Consider the following 18,787-nt stretch of genomic DNA (forward strand, 5'->3'; position numbering starts at 1 on the left):
AGCTAAAATCTACTTAGTGAAAGTTTTTCCTCACCATCATTTTCATGAATAGGAGAGAAACCTTATGACACTTAGATTTAATGTTGTATGTGTTCTTATCCATGTGAATTGTCAAAACCATAGTCACAGGAAAACGATAATGACAAATCCAAACTCATATGGACTGAACTGAATCTTAATTTCTTGCCACCTGGCAACTCAAGGGCGTGCCATTGCTTCCAAGTTATTGTGCAACACATTGAGAACTCTAAGAACTCATATGCAAAGCCAACTTTAACTGGAATGGGCACAAAATATGTCAATATGATAGGTTATAAACCTCAAGTCCTGTGCTAGTGAAGAACTTCAGGTTTTATTCTTGATTAGTTCTTGAGACTTTCGAGACTTTTAAGACTTCCACTGTCCTCTTCACATATAAGACTCCCTTGTCAAACATCCAAGAGATAGTGCGGATTCTAATCAAGACAAACACTTCACACAATTGGCCTAAGATGGTCTTTGTTTTATCCAAAACATCACAACTTACCAATTTCAAATGCACAAGAGTAGAAAACTTTTACTCATACATTTGACAAGTGTTTTAAACCTTCTGTAAGACATGTCACTCAAGTTACAATCTTGGAGTATGACTCTAAGACTTGTATTGGAACGAAGTATGACTCATCTTCTTGATTTAACTACTTCAACAATTCAAGTTCCTCTTCTTAGTCATAAGAATGCACTAAGATTTTCCTTAGAGAACTAATTTTGATATGGTTTCTTAATCATTAAGATGATCACAAAACTGATACTAAAGTACTCTCCCATCTTTTTGTTGGATAAGGTGTCTAAGTCCATAACTATTACTGGTATGTACTTGACCCGACCCAGCATGGTCCATTTGGGTTGCATGGCACCATGCAATTGGATAGACTAAATGAGAGAAATAACGCTTGGAGATTATTAATATATTATAAGTTCTAATATATTAATAATATTATTTGATTAGTTTGATCAAGAATTAATTTAGAATTAATTAAGTGATCAAAAGATAACTAATTAAATATATGGGTTGATTAAGTAAATCATCCATATCTTGTATAGTGGGCTAAAAGGCTAGATGGATCATCAAGTTGGGTTCCACCCATAGGATGCTCCATGGATGCTCCATGGGAGTTACAAACCCATGGGTCATGGAAATGAAGAGTCATGACACATTAGGGTTTAACCCTAGGTGTGTCAACACTATATAAGTAACATGATCTCCTCCCAAATCGGTTACACTAAGAATATAGAGGGCTTGGCTGATTTTGTGAAGTGAGTATTCTCTCATAAGTTCTTCCAAGAGCATTTGGTGTTGTGTGAAGCATTTGAGGCATCACACTTGGGGTGCTAGGCTCACAAGGTTTCAATGAACACAAGCAACAACAAGGTAAGTTATTCTATCTATACTTTATGTTAAAATTGTTCCCCATGTATGCTAGATAGGAATATAACCTTGGAAATCAACTTTGCCTGACAAATTAGACAAACATAGATTCAAGGTTATTAGGGTTGCATGTACACTTAGGAAGTGTTAGAATGCTCAAAACCAATCAGTGGTATCAGAGCCTAGGCTTGTTTGTTCTTATTTGTGCTTAAAAGTTGAAAACAGAATCGAAAATTTGCTGTCTGCGAATGGACTCGTCGAGTCTATAGGGGGGACTCGTCGAGTCCATGTGTATCTTCAACCAACTCGGCGAGTCATGTTCATGCACTCAGCGAGTAGGGTCGAATGAGTGCAGAATTTCGATTCAGTTGCTGGAAAATGAATTAGAAACATTACCCTAAACTGTTTTAGTAAATGTAAACTTGTTTTTGGTGGTGTAATGTCTTTCTAATTCATTTACAACAACTAGTTATCAAAATTACAAAGTTTTATGTAATTTTTGATTGTGTTCATATTCATGTTCTTGTTCTTATGATGTTTTAGATGATCATAGGAATTATTTGTAACCTATTTGGTAGTTTAATTCTTGATCATAATGTGTTTTAATGGAGTTCATAACTTATCCTTAAGTTATGGAAAACCAAGAGTCACACTTGAGTTAAAACCATTAAGAAAACACAAGAGTTATAAAAAATGAAGAGTCTTCATTTTATGACTCTATTAAACTCATAAGTTACAAGAAATGAAAAGTTTTGAAAGTTACAAAACTTGCCCTCAAGTTTTGGAACAAGTAAAGTTAAGTTAAAACTTTAGTTCCAACCCCTAGAATTTTAAAAGTTAAAATTCAACCCTTATACTTATATTATGATGATTTAATAATTATATATATATGTATAAGAACAAGTCGTCTTACCGCTAGTACGCCTCATTCATGAAGCCGGTCTATAAGGTGGGTATAAGGTTGTTGCCTATAAAATGGTGACTTAATGGGTGTATATTCTCACCCACCGCTTGCTTGACTGGTGGAGGGTCGTTAGCCGAACGGGTAAGACAAGGACTTATAAATTCTCATTCAAAGTATGATGAATATATAAAGTAACTAAATGTTTATTAAATTCCCAATCTTAGTTACTTTAGGAAAAAATGTGAATAAGGTGCTAATCCAGAAATTACACTTTACACTTTGTCTGAGTCGTTGGTGGAGCGTGTGTGGTTAACCGGCACACTAACTTGGACTTAACAAGGTAGGTAAAGGGTGACTTAAGGTTTATTATAGTATCGGTGGAGCGTGTGTGGTTTACCGGCACATCGATTGAGTGATAAACTTTAAGGGTACCAAGTGATTTGCATGGTTACTTCACACCTCGTTTTGTGATCCTCGGCATCCCAGTCACAAAACCTGGAGGGCACTCCCGAGATTGAAACATGCCTTTGAAAAGTTCATTGGATCTCAAAGAATCTAGGAATTTCTAAAACCAATAAAAACTAAATATTTAATATTTCGGTTTTCGTGGTGGAAATTGGTGAATCGTCATTCACCTACCTTTCAAATATGGTATAGCTTAGATTACGGCATACCTCTTCTAAGTTATATTATATTGTGATTGGATCCTAGCCTTAATATTACATTTGGGTGTTTTATTAAGGACTCTCTTAAATCTAAACTAAACTTGTTCTTCTTTTTCAGATGTCTTCAACTAATGCTTCTGGCTCGAATCCTAATGGCTCCTTTACTCTTATGAGTCTATGTGGGAAAGTCACCTTTGATGGATCCAACTTCAATAAGTGGATCAGAAACATCAGGATGATTACCCGCTACGAGGACAAAGAATATGTCATTGACAAGGAGCTTAAGGAAATTGACGAGTCCACTGCAACTCCCCAGGAGATCGCTGACTTTCATACTCATGAAAGAGATGCAACCAAGGTGGCTTGCATCATGTTGCCACCATGACAGCTGAACTCCAAAAGTCTTATGAAGACTTCTACCCTTATGAAATGCACCAAGATTTGATGGAAAGATACCATCAAAGTGCACGACAAGAGAGGTACGAAGTCATCTGCTCCATGATAACAACCATGATGAAGGACGGAGAGTCCGTCACGAGCCACATGCAGAAAATGCAAAGGTATGTGGATCGGTTGCTGAAGCTCAATGTGAACTTCCCTGAGGAGCTTGCAATAGATATCATTTTGCACTCCTTACCATCGTGCTATGATCAATTCCGCATGACATATCACATGAACAAGGAAGAGGTCACCCTCAGCAAACTTCAGGGACTTCTCAAGACCGCAGAAACAGGTCTTAAGGGGAAGTCGGTTGCTATCACTCCTACTCCAGACTCAACTCCGGTCTTGGCAATCGGGCAAAGTCGAGGGAGGAAGAGAAAGAGATCTTCAAAGGGTACCAAGGCTCGGACCCTTGATGGCTCTTCTTCAAGTGGAACCAAGAAAGGTTTCATTACTCCTTCTTCTGACCCAAAAGAGGTTGAATGCTTCTATTGCCATGAAAAAGCTCATTGGAAGCGGAACTGCCCAAAGTACCAGCAAGATGTGAAGGATGGGAAAGTCAAACCCAACCATGCAGGTATTTACACTATCATTTCTAATAACTCACCCCATTCGAAATCTTGGGTCCTTGATACAGGTTGCGGTATTCATATTTGTTGTGACTTGCAGGGACTAGGAAGAAGTGAGAATGTGGAGCAAGGAAGAATAAACTTAATCATGGGGAATAGGAAAGTTACACCTGTCACCAAGATTGGAGTTTATACTTTATCGCTAAGTAGTGGGTTAAATTTAGATTTGAATAAATGTTGTTATTCGCCAGAAATGGCAAGAAATATTATTTCCTTTCATGCATTGTACAAACAAGGGTTCACCTTTTCGTTTGATAATGAAGTTGGTTCGATTAATGCTTTCTTTAATAATGTTCTTTATTTTAAAGCATTACCTTGTGATGGTGTGTATGAAGCTGTATCTATTGTAGATAACTTAGGAAATAATGTTTTGTGTATTAATTCTACTAATAATAATAACTTGGATAAAGCATCATTATGGCATTGTCGTCTTGGACATATAAGCAAGAAACGCATAGGCCAACTCCAAAAGGATGGAGTCTTGGAGTCGTTTGACCTAAAGTCAAACGATAGTTGCGAATCATGCTTACTTGGAAAAATGACAAAGTCACCCTTCACAGGCTCATGTGAAAGGGGTGAAGGTTTGTTGGACCTTATACACACGGATGTGTGTGGACCATTCAATCATGCCACAAGGGATGCTAATCGTTATTATTTGACTTTTACCGATGATTACAGTAGATATGGATATGTCTACTTAATCAAGCATAAGTCAGAGACTTTCGAGAAGTTTAAGGAATTTAAACAGGAAGTCGAGAATCAATTGGGCAGGAACATTAAGATGCTTCGATTCGATCGAGGTGGTGAGTATCTTAGTTCAGAGTTCCTCGACTATCTAAAGGAATGTGGGATTGTCTCACAATTGACACCTCCCAGGACACCGCAGTTGAATGGTGTGGCTGAGTGGCGTAATCGAACCTTGTTGGACATGGTTCGTTCCATGATGAGTCGAGCTTCGCTACCAATCTCATTCTGGGGGTATGCCTTAGAGACTGCCGCCCATATCCTTAATCTAGTCCCTACAAAGAAAGTTGCCAAAACTCCTCACGAGATGTGGACTGGTAAAGTACCTAAACTAGACCACATCAAGATTTGGGGATGCGAGGCTTTCGTGAGACGCGAGACTCATGATAAGCTCGAACCCCGAAGCGAGAGGTGTATTTTCATCGGCTACCCACAGCAATCCTTTGGTTACCTCTTCTACAGACCTAGTGACAATGTGGTCTTTGTAGCAAGAAGAGGAGTCTTTCGAGAAAGAGAGTTTATAAGCCAAGGAGACAGTGGGAGGCAAGTTGATCTTGAAGAAATTCAAGAGTCAAGTGGTGAAGGAACTTCAAACTCTAGCCCTCAACTTGAGGAGGAAACTCCTGTTGAGCCAATTGACGAATCTGTACCTCTGAGGCGTTCCACGAGAGTTAGGAGTGCACCTGAGCATTACTATGGATTCCATATTACTGCAGAAGGTGAGACACTTATTAGTGATGAGACACTAGTAAGTCAAGATGACCCTAACAGCTACGAGGAAGCCATGGCGGGCCCCGAGTCTGCCAAATGGAAAGAGGCTATGGATAGCGAGATACAATCCATGTATGACAATCAAGTTTGGAACTTGGTTGAGAATGTACCAGGTCGAAAGACTGTAGGGTGCAAATGGGTCTTCAAGAAGAAGACCGACATGGATGGTAAAGTACACACTTATAAGGCTAGACTGGTTGCAAAGGGCTTCTCTCAAATCCTTGGAGTGGACTATGATGAGACCTTTTCTCCGGTAGCCAAGATTAAGTCTATTCGGGTTCTGTTAGCCATAGCCGCATTTCATGACTATGAAATTTGGCAAATGGATGTCAAAACCGCTTTCCTTAATGGAAAGTTGGCTGAAGATGTTTACATGAGTCAGCCAGAGGGTTTTGTCAGTAACGAGTACCCTAATAGAGTGTGTAAGCTTGAGAAATCCATTTATGGATTAAAGCAAGCACCTCGCAGATGGAATCTTTGCTTTGATGAAAAGGTCAAGGAATTTGGCTTTTCTAGGAGTGAAGATGAATCTTGTGTATATGTCAAGGCTAGTGGGAGTATAGTTAGCTTTTTGTTATTGTATGTGGATGACATACTACTCATAGGAAACGACATTCCAACCTTGCAGGAAGTAAAGTCCTGGCTTGGAAAGTGTTTCGCTATGAAGGACCTTGGTGAAGCTGCCTATATTTTGGGGATAAGGATTTTGAGAGATCGGAGTAAAAGACTAATTGGACTTAGTCAAAGTACCTACTTGGAGAAGGTTCTGAAGAGATTCAGAATGCAAGACTCCAAGAAAGGAGAGTTGCCCATCCAGAGTAACGCCAAACTGAGTAAGACACAAAGCCCTAGCACTGAGGCTGAGATAGCAGAAATGAGTCGAATACCTTATGCTTCGGCTGTAGGTTCGATCATGTACGCTATGACGTGTACTCGACCTGATATAGCCTTTGCCTTGAGCATGGTTAGCAGGTTTCAGGGGAACCCTGGCAAGGCACACTGGACTGCGGTAAAGACTATTCTCAAGTACCTACGAAGGACTAAGGACTGGGTCCTTACCCTCGGTGGGAGTGATGACTTGAGAGTTGTAGGGTATAGTGATGCTAGCTTCCAGACTGATAGGGATAACTTCCACTCTCAGTCGGGCTAGGTCTTTACCCTAAATGGAGGAGCAATTTCTTGGAAGAGTTCCAAGCAAGAGACAGTGGCAGATTCTACTTGTGAATCAGAGTATATTGCAGCTAGCGAAGCGGCAAAGGAGGCGTTATGGCTGAGGAACTTCATTGGAGACCTTGGAGTTGTACCAGCTATTAAAGAGCCAATGGAAATTTTCTATGATAGTGAAAGTCCTGTTGCCTTAGCCAAGGAACCAAGGGATCACGGGAGATCCAGACACATCGACAGAAAATACCATTTCATCAGACATCGGATCGAAGAAGGACTCCTCGTGGCAAAGAGGGTATCATCAGATGAGAATCCGGCAGATCCCCTCACGAAGGGACTGACTCGGGTTAAGCATCTCCAGCATGCTCGGAGCATAGGGCTGAAGGATGATATTAGATTTAGTAGTTAGATAATCTCAAAATTTGTAAAGTGTAATTGACATTTGATGATGAATAAAAGTGTTTTATTTATGAGTAAAGTGTTGCTATCTCTTGTCGATCGTTTACTATTTTTCTTTTGCATGTTTTAACTTCCAGAATAATTTTGTTTGGTATAACATATTATTCAAACCTCCACAGTTGGTCATATGTCGGAAGTAGGTATGAATCAAGACTGTCATGTTTGGTTGTAGAGGTCTGGGACAAGGCTACAACAATCATGAGTGCTCATAAGTTCTGAGCATTGGACCCAACCCACGCTCACTGGAATCACTTCATGGAATTCTATCTCGAGTGATCGTGAGACGGTAATATCATATAAGTCTTTAAACCTAGAGATATGATTTGTTACTTACGATTCGGTTGTGCATTGATTGTACGAAAAACGCATTGGTAACTCGATGTTATAAAATCGTGCTCTTGTGTGTAATTCAATGAGTAGTAGAACAAACATATGAGTCAAAGTTTATCTGTTCCTTCTTGGATTAGAAGCTGATATCTGGGCCCCTCGATGATTTTGTTTTGACCTATGTACCGGGCCCGGTCAGAACTAAATTGATGTGTTCAATGAAGTTCTTTGTCAAACAAATCGGAAATCGGGAAACAAATGTTGGACAATAAGTAAGACATTGTTCCATGTATTTGTCCGACTGATATCTAGAACAGAGGATTATATGATCACTTATCTTAAATGGCGTACCATCATCTTCTCAAGTTTCGAGAAACCTTGTAAAGAGCTATGATTGCCGATTGGTTCCTGAAGTCATACTTGCAGTAATAGTTACTAGACTTATCCAAGTGGGAGACTGTTGGATAAGGTGTCTAAGTCCATAACTATTTCTGGTATGTACTTGACCCGACCCGGCATGGTCCATTTGGGTTGCATGGCACCATGCAATTGGATAGACTAAATGAGAGAAATAACGCTTGGAGATTATTAATATATTATAAGTTCTAATATATTAATAATATTATTTGATTAGTTTGATCAAGAATTAATTTAGAATTAATTAAGTGATCAAAAGATAACTAATTAAATATATGGGTTAATTAAGTAAATCATCCATATCTTGTATAGTGGGCTAAAAGGCTCCATGGATCATCAAGTTGGGTTCCACCCATAGGATGCTCCATGGGAGTTACAAACCCATGGGTCATGGAAATGAAGAGTCATGACACATTAGGGTTTAACCCTAGGTGTGTCAACACTATATAAGTAACATGATCTTCTTCCAAATCGGTTACACTAAGAATATAGAGGGCTTGGCCGATTTTGTGAAGTGAGTATTCTCTCATAAGTTCTTCCAAGAGCATTTGGTGTTGTGTGAAGCATTTGAGGCATCACACTTGGGGTGCTAGGCTCACAAGGTTTCAAGGAACACAAGCAACAACAATGTAAGTTATTCTATCTATACTTTATGTTAAAATTGTTCCCCATGTATGCTAGATAGGAATATAACCTTGGAAATCAACTTTGCATGACAAATTAGACAAACATGGATTCAAGGTTATTAGGGTTGCATGTACACTTAGGAAGTGTTAGAATGCTCAAAACCAATCACTTTTATGATTTGAGAAACTTTTATCCTTCTGCCTAATTTGATTCGTCTTATTCGCTCTGCCATACATAGGAACCTTTTTCCAATGTCTTAGAGTTACACTTAAGCTTGTAAGTATAATCATATTTACTGAGCTTTAGTAAACTATGATGAAATAGTCTTATCGATCTTTTATGGTGGACTTGACCAATGCACAAGAATGTGTACTCAATCCTTTAGTCCTTTACTTGACTCACACATCCATGTGACCGTGTAATTAGTCTTAATTTTTTCCAATACTTGAAAGTTCTCATTCATCAGGCTATACAACTTGCATGATTCCAAGTTCCGGTCCAATTGAAACTTGGGTGATGAGCGACTTTCCTTATTTGGTAAATTTAGACATTACCACAAATGAAAGAATCAATTTCATATTTCCACTCTTGCTATCAATTGAATCATATAAGCAACAATTTTTCCTCAAATGCCATTGTAAGGATATTTTAAAATAAATAAAATCAAAATTTTCCTTTTATTTTAAACTTTGCGGAAAACTTATCCTTACAATCCATATGAAAACTTTTTGTTATCCATTCCTAAGCAATATCTCATAACTCCTAAGAAGTAGCTCAAGAATCCGATCTTCAAAACTACGCGATAGAAATCCATCTATGTGATCAGATTCAGCATATTCTTTCTTCAAGTTTCTTCACTTTTTCTTTGATTCTTAAAACATCACCATGTGACCCAGTCACATCATGTATCAATATTCTCATAAGAGAAACTTAACAGAGTTAGATAGTGGACTTTACCTGAAGTAGAGTCAAACTTATTGACTTTAACATTCTTAGGTAAATTTGGCAGCTTCACAACCAATGCCCCTTTCTTTGGCAATATAAACATATGGACCCTTTGATAATGGTACACGGGACTATCACAGACTTAGCTTTTCTCTTTACCATTTGGTCAACCGAGTTGACTATGGCCGATCCCTTTCCATTGGGAAGAGAATGCTTTCCTGGATTTCCTGTGTCACTATTGTCAATGTCCATCAAGTTTTAAGGAAGTTGATCTTAACAAATAGATAAGATCGTAAAGGTTCTTGTCATAGTCTGTTTCATAGGTGTCCCAAAGGAACTCACTATGTGACCTAGAAAGTGATTGAACCACCAACTTTCTCAAGAATTTGACACCCAACTCTCCTGGTTTGTCAATATGTGACTACATCTCCAAGATGTGACCACACCTAGACCTTGCCTTGCCAATAGGGCTTGAGTGACCTTAAACTTTTCATGAACTTGTGGTTTAGGGAGAATAATTTGAAGAGGTGAAACAAGTATGAATTCCATGGGACATCATCTTCATTTAGGAAAGCTTGTTTCAAGAGATTTGGGAAGATCATAAATGTCTAAACCAGACATCTTTTGGGAGATATTCAAGATAGTTGATCATAAGTCCTTAATATGACACCCAATATGAAATATTAAGGCTAGGACCCAACAAACTATTTTATAACTTAGAAGAGGTATGTCGTAATCCAAGCTATAAAATATTTGAAGGTAGGTGAATGACGATTCACCAATTTCCACCAAGATAAACGAAATGTATTATTAGGTTTTAATTGGTTTTTTAAAACTGCTAGATCTTTGAGATTCATTGAACTGTTCAATGGCATGTTTCAATCTCGAGTGTGCCCTTCAGGTTTTGTGACTGGGATGCCGAGGATCACAAAACAAGGTGTGAAGTAACCATGCAAATTACTTGGTACCCTTAAGTGTTTACCCCTCAATCGATGTGCCGTTTAACCACACACGCTCCATCGATACTATGATAAACATTAAGTTACCCTTTACCTACCTTGTTAACTATAAGTTAGTGTGCCGGTTAACCACACACGCTCCACTAACCGACTTAAACAAAGTGCAAAGTGTAATTTCATGGATTAGCACCTTATTCACATTTTCCTAAGTAACTATGATTGGGTATTATTAAGAGTTTAGTTACTTAGTATTTATCATTAATAATTTTAATGAAGGGAGAATTATAGTCCTATCAAACCCGTTCAGCTAACGACCCTCCACCGGTCAAGCAAGCGGTGGGTGAGAGTGGACACCCATTAAGTTGCCATTTTATAGGCAACAACCTTATACCCACCTTATAGACCGGCTTTATGGGCGAGAGTGGACACCCATAAAGTATAAGGGTTGAATTTTAACTCTTTAAAATTCTAAGGGCTAACTTGGAATTAAAGTATTCATAATTGAAAATTTTTCAAATTCCAAAACTTGAGGGCAAGTTTTGAAACTATTCAAAACTAATTAATTCCATAACTTATGTGTTTAAAGTAGTTTTAATCAAAAAACTCTTCAAGTTCCATAACATGAGGACAAGTTATGGAAGACTTTAAACTAATAAAAGAATTAACTTTTCTTTATTTTATAACTTATGGAATTAATTAAAGTTACATATTTTATTACTTAATGAAGTGAATCTTGAACCTCCATAACTTAAGGACAAGACTCTTCATCTTTTGTAACCATTGCCAACTTTTATGAGTTTTATGAAACTTAAATGTGACTTTTCATATAACTTGAGGACAAGTTACAAAAACACATTTTAGAATCAACTCTTAGATTAATTTGGATTGAAAACACATAATCAATTAACTTTTCTATTAATCTAAGCAACTCATAAGAACAAGATAATTCAAATCAAACTTTTTCATGTAGTTAGCCTGATCACTAAACTAATTCAAAACATGAATCTATTGACAATTATCTTTTACATTGGATTAGCACGAACATTACTACATCAAAAACAAGTTTATAAGTTCAAAAACAACTTAGGGTAATGTTCCTAGTCCATTTCTAGCCAAAAACCTCGAAAATATGTTGTCTGGGGCTCCTACTCGGTGAGTGCATGAACCTACTCGGCAAGTAGGATGATTTTACTCATGGACTCGGCGAGTCCAGTGCCCAGAAAGCCAAAAAAATCGAGTTTTTCAACATTTTTCAGCAATTTGCATCAAGTATAATAGAAAACAAGCCTAGGCTATGATACCACTGTTGGGTTTTGATCATTCTAACACTCCTAAGTGTACATGCGACCCTAAATACCTTGGATCTATGTTTTCTCTATTATACATGCAAATAAGAACATCCAATGTATTATCCTAATATAGCATACAAAACAATGACTATAGCAAGATAGAATACATACCTCTTTGGTGTAGAATGTCTTCATGAAGCTTGAGTGCCTAGTGCCCCAAGTGTGACACCTCAAATGGTTCACACAACACCAAATACACTTGGAATAACTTGAGAGAAATCTAGACTTCATTAAAATCGGCTAGCCCTTTCTTACTCTCTCTAGTGCCCGATTTTTCCCAAGAATGTGATCTTTATATAGTGTTACAATTAGGGTAAACCCTTAATTGTCATGGCTTTCCATTTCCTTGGATCCATGGGTTCAAATACACCATGGAGCATCCATGGACCATCCTCTGGGTTTTAGCCCAACTTGATTATCTATGGAGCATTAGCCCACTATACAAGTATGGATGATTTACACAATCAACCCATATATTTAATTAGTCTTCTTTTGATCACTTGATTAATTCTTGATCAATACTAATTAAATAATCTTATTATTCTTATTATTAATATACTAGAACTTATAATATATTAATAACCATAAGTTTCTTATTTCTCTCATTATAGTCTATCCAAGTGCATGATGCCATGCAACCCAAATGGACCATGCCGGGTCGGGTCAAGTCTTACCAATTATAGTTATGGACTTAGACATTAATCCAACACACCCGGCAACTCCTCTGGAAATACATCCGAGAACTCGCGCACCACCGGAATCTCCTCAACTGAACTCAGCCTCTCAGACTCCACCCATGTATCCATCACATACGCCACAAAACTCTTACAGCCCTGCTGTAGACACTGTCTCGCCCTAGCGGCCGAACAAAATGCTGATCCTGAACGTGTACCGTCGCCGTATACCAAATGAACTCCCCCACTAGGGTCTCGTATGATCACATGCTGACGCTCGCAGTTGATAACCGCACCGAATCTGCTCAACCAGTCCATGCCCACAATGACACAGGCATCTCCCATCGCAATAGGAACCAGATCAATCGGGAACTCAATACCGAAAATCTCGACTACGCAACCTCGGAGAACCTCCGTGGCATATATCACCTTCTCATCAGCTATGGAAACTCTCAGAGGCCGACTCAACGCCTCATGACTAACACTGATATGATGACTAAAAGCCAAAGATACAAAAGACCGACTCGCACCCGAGTCAAATAACACAAAGGCAGGTACAGAATTCAAAAGAAAAGTATCTACGCATAACATAACATAAGCACAATATCTCAACATCAAAATAAATACATGAAAGAATACATACCAGCCACGACATCGGGCGCTGCGTGGACCTCCTCCGCAGTCAGCTGAAAGGCTCTCCCTCGTGCCCTCGGCGCCTCGGCCTTCACTGGCCGAGTCTCTGTAGCTCTGATGGCGGCAGGGGCAGATCCCTGAGGTGCTCCCTGAGATGATCCTCGCAATTGTGGACACTCCGCCTTCCGGTGTCCGGTCTGGCTGTAGTGAAAACACACCGCAAACCCCTTGGGGCAATCCTTGGCCATTTGCCCCTCCTTGCCACACTTGTAGCAAGATCCCGCTCTGCAGACTCCATCATAACCCTTGCCGCACTTCCCATAAGTGCGGCCCTTCTAGCTCCCTGGTTTGGGATCAGCGGGCTTGGCCTGCTTGGCTGCCGGCTGAGACTGTGTTGGTCGCCGATCCCTCCCCTGAGACTCCGCCTCCTCCCTGGCCAGAGTCTCTAGCTCAATCTCCCTCTTTCGGGCATTTGCCTGAAGCTCGGAAAATGTCCGGTACGAGGAATTCGCCACGAACTCCCGAATGTCTCGCCTCAAGATACTCATATAGCGGCTCATACGTGCCTGCTCCGTAGACACGTGCTCAGGGCAGAACATCGCCCTCTCGTGGAACATCCTGGTAATCACCGTAACTGAATCAGTACCATGCTTGAGGGTCAGAAATTCCTGGGCCAAACGCTCCCTCTCCACCTAGGGAACGTACTCATCTCGGAAGATGGCAGTGAACCTCTCCCAGGTCACTGCCGCAATCTCAGCAGGCGTGAAATGCACCGTCACAAACTTCCACCAGTCCTTCGCTCCCAAGCGAAGCTGGTTTAGCGCGAACCGAACCTTCAAATGCTCGGGAGATGAGCAAGTGAAGAAACACCCCTCTATATCAGAAATCCACCTCATAGCTACCACCAGATCCTGGGTCCCCAGAACTCTGGTGGTTTTGTGTTGCTGAACTCACGGAACAGCAACACATCACCACCTTGCGGCCTCGCAGCAGCAATAGCTGCGGTGGCCGCTGCAACAGCAACCTCAGAAAGAGCGGCATAACGCTTGTCAAAGGCCTCAATCAACGTGGTCTTAATAGACCCGAACATCTCTGGTATCTCTGCCCTAATGGGCGCAGCCACCTCCTCGTGGATGATCCGGCGGATCTCCTCATCACTGGTACCACTGCTCTCAGGCATCAAACATGTCCTCACCATGATCTATCTCTGAAATACAACATACGATAAATTAGAACCCCTCCGGGCATACTCACACTCGACAACTCATTCCTCCTTGATCCTTGGTATTCCAAAGATTCTTACTTGGGCTGTACACCGCTCCGGTGCTTTCAGTAGTACGGGCCCAATACTACTGTCCGCACCGTATCAGAATACACCCCAAGTCCTCCTCTTCGGATCCCAATTTCCAAGTACTCTATCATGCATAGGCCACTCTCTAATAGATCTCTCACAAGCCCCTCGCTGCTACCTACTCACTCTCAGCATCTCATAGCAGCTCACCTCTTCCTAGGCTAAGGCATCACAAATCAGGCCACTCTAGCCCTAATAGGAATACCTAGCCTACTCTAGCATGCGAATACATCATATCAATATCAACATCACGTAACATGAGGGTATTTTGGGAAATCACCGTTCGCGCGCAGACTGATCGTACACACAACTCTACTCTGCGTTATTCCAAAAATCTTTTACTCTTTTTGACAATACTTCTCAAATCCTTAGTTTGAGTTCAAATACGCCCGAAGGTGTACTCGAATCCCACAAACCAAGGCTCTGATACCAACTTGTAACACCGTAAATTTCAAAATAATTTTTCGCATAATATAAAAACATTTTTCATTTCATTTTCATAAAACACCAAGTTTAAAATTCCAATTCACATCATACAAAACCCCAAGATCACATATTATAAAAATCCCATGTGTTTGTACAGATCAAGCCGACGCCTTCCCACGGTCATCAATAGTACCTGAAACAAACAACACTAACACTGTAAGCACAAAGCTTAGTGAGTTCCCCAAAATACCTCACATAACACATATTAGCCACTCGAGGCTATAACTCTGTGGGTTCGTGGACCCTACTCTGTGAACCCTCTGGTTCTAACTCTGTGAACCCTCTGGTTCTAACTCTGTGAACCTTCCGGTTCCAACTCTATGAACATGCACAACATAAATCACATAGAAATAATGCAGTACAACACATAACTGTCACACCCCGAAAACCAAAGGCGGAAACGTCTCCGGGGTTGACTCCAAGTTGAGTATCAAATCCAATGTACATAGTAATCACAGTAAACAAACATTACATTACATATATATGAAAGTTTACATTTGTTCCAAAAGTAAAGTTATACAAGATATACATATACATCATATTAACAAAAGTTGAGGCGAGTCTTCCACGCACTCCATCTTCATCAAAAGAGATCACCGGGTACCTGTCTAACTTGGACCTGAGAATACAAGCGGTTTGAAAATCAGCATAAAGCTGGTGAGTTCATAAGCGGTTTTGTTTTATGAAAATGTATCGATTTCCTTTAGTTTTCGAAAAGATTTGTTATCCAAGAAAATCCCATATTTTCTTATGTGAAGTTCGTTTAGTTATCATTTGTTACCAATTCGATTATGTATTGTATTTTACCCCAGGAAAATCCCATATTTTCCTAATTGTAAGATCGGTTGTATATCACAATGTATAGTTTAACACACAAAACTATATAATGAAAATCTTGGGATCACTATCCCGAAAGACATATAAGATAGTTTGACACATCTGAAAGTACAGGTTTAAGATCATGGGACTATCATCCCGGACTAAACACGAGATAAGTTGATGTATATATGTAAATATAGATTGAAACCATGGGATCACTATCCCGAATAAGATATAGATTTGGAAAACCATGGGATCACTATCCCGTATAAGATATAGATACAAAACCTTGGGATCATTATCCCGTATAAGATATAGATTTAGAAAACCATGGGATCACTATCCCGTATAAGATATAGTTAAAGACCATGGGGAAAGACATCCTGTACAAGTTATAAGCATAAAACCATGGGATCACTATCCCGAAAGAAATCTAGAAACAATATCATGGGATCACAATCTCGAAAGAGATATAAAATATAGATGCAAAACCATGGGATCACTATCCCGAACGAGATATAGTTTCTGAACCCAAACTGTGAATAAGCTGGTATTAATACATATTGTGAGTCGGGTAACCATACTAATACGACAACGTGATCTCCTTGACATTTGTCAGACGTCGAACGATATCCAGAAATTTGTCACCCTAGGCGTGCCCGCCTAACTGTAGCTAGCAGTTAAGGTGTGGGATTGTCAGTCCAGAATAGATCTATTCACAAATTCCGCGCTCTCCCTCCAGGAGACTCTGGTTACACTTCCGGGGAGGATTTACTGATCATCCATAAAGGGTAGTGACTATCTCACAAACTAGTACTAAACTATTCACAGGGTTCTTGTAAGATATCGATCTTCCTTAAGATTATGAAACATAGTACAGTAAAGTATAGATACATACATGAAATTATCTGACAATACATTAAAATGATACGGAGATAAACTGAATCAGACATAGTTTATCTAATAACTTGATATAGACATCAGTATACGATAGAAAGAATAGTAAAGACCCCCAAATTATTCCCATAATAATTTGATTAGTTTGATTGTTTCCTTAACTAAAATCCATTTAGTTGAAATCGAATAGTCATTCCTTATGCTCAGCATAATACATAAGGAGTAAAAGAGTTTATAGGTTTGTCAGATATTGTTTGAAACACATCAATGTTGTGATTGGAAAACAGTTATAGTTTGCTTGTATTCCCCCCCCTGAAAACATTGACAACAGTGAAAAAGCCGTAGGGGTATGAACTCACCTGACGAGATACGAGATGGTTTGGATGCTAAGAGTTGATCCGGAACTTGTAAACACACGAGGTTCCTAATTATCATGTAAAGATACACATTTGTATCTATTTAGGACTTAGATTGAATGTTGGATAGGGACAAATGCTTCAAGTCGCGATAACACTCCGATACAAGTGTTTGGAAGGACCCGGGTGGCGTTTAGGGATATGAATGATACAAGGGACTTGGGAAATGAGTTGGGACATCAAAGGAACACCCCCCTTTAGGGAGTTTACGGCCAAAACACCCATCCCCATGAGTTTATGGCCGTAAACTCATGATGGGTGGTTTATGGGACAATTTGGACTTCCAACACTTAGGGGATAATTTCTAAACTTGGTTTAAGGACTTGGAATGATTACAAAACATCAAATAGACCCCCTTTATGGGAGTTTACGGCCTAGCATGGCTCCAAGGCCGTAAACCCCTATTTACCCAAGAAAATGATGTTAAATGGTGCTAGAACAAATCACATGTGATTGGTAGAATTTATCCAAGGCCTATCATGAGTTTGCAAGGGACTTTTGGGGTGTTTATGGAGTTTACGGCCCATGAGAACCCCTCATGGTCGTAAACTCTTCTATAGGGTGCTTCAAGGAGTTTCAAGGTCTAAAACTTGCATGAAAGGACTTCTAAAATTCATCTAAGGGCCTTAGGGGTGTTTAGTTTGCATTCTAACACCAAAAATATTGGAGTTTACAGCCCAAGAACAAGCCTTGGCCGTAAACCCTTAGAAATCCCACAAATGATGTGTTTTAGGCCCTCAAAGTATTTTTGGTTGGTCCCTTGATTTATTCCAAGGCTTTTGGTGGTGTTGGATGGCTTTCTAACACCTTAGAATTGGATATATGCCAAGTTTTGGGGAGTTTATGGCCCAAGCACTCTCCTTGGCTGTGAACTCATATAATTCCCCCAAAATTCATGTTTCAAGTGTCCAAATGCTAGAATCAAGGTCCTATAATTCATATCTAGGCCATAGAAGTGATTTGGAAGGGTTTAAGGGCATGAAAACCCTAATTATATGAGTTTACGGCCCAAGAATGATCCTTGGCTGTAAACTCCTTCAAACATCACAAAATTCAAGTTTTACATGTTTAGAGTCCATATCTTGAAGTACCATAGTCATATCTAAAGTCCAAACTAGTCAAGGAGGGGTTTAAGGGCTCAAAACCCATCATTTTTGGTGTTTACGGCCTAGGCATCTTCCTGGGCCGTGAACTCATACATTGTGTCCCATTTCATGATTGAGTGTCTAATTTGGAAGCTAAACATGCTATAGATTGAAGCTAGGAAGGTACCTTAAGGATTTGAAGCCTTAAAATTGAGTTTTGGACCCTTAATCTTTGGATTTTTGGAGAGAGGTTAGAGAGAGAGTAGTGAGAGAAGGAAAAGCTTCAAATGAAAGCTGAAAAACGTTTATATAGTTCCTAAAATTTGCACGCGGTGGGATTCTACCCGATACCGACGCTAAATGTGGCTTTTGGTCGCACCCGATTGAGTTTCCGTCACCCGACGGGAACATTATAAAAACTCATGAAATAAATGTTTTTGGGCTAATAACATAAGTTCCTGAGTGATTTAGACACTCATTAGAATAAAATAAAACATATAAGTTTATACGATTAACTCCAAAGAGAAAACGGAACGAATCCGATAACGGCGACTTTCCAGGTAGAATGGGTTTTGGCGACGAACAAATTTCAGGTTGTTACAATAACATACATATAG

This window comes from Lactuca saligna, chromosome 2 (genome assembly GCF_052625555.1).
Source record: "Lactuca saligna cultivar CGN05327 chromosome 2, ASM5262555v1, whole genome shotgun sequence".
In the NCBI taxonomy this organism is placed as follows: domain Eukaryota; kingdom Viridiplantae; phylum Streptophyta; class Magnoliopsida; order Asterales; family Asteraceae; genus Lactuca; species Lactuca saligna.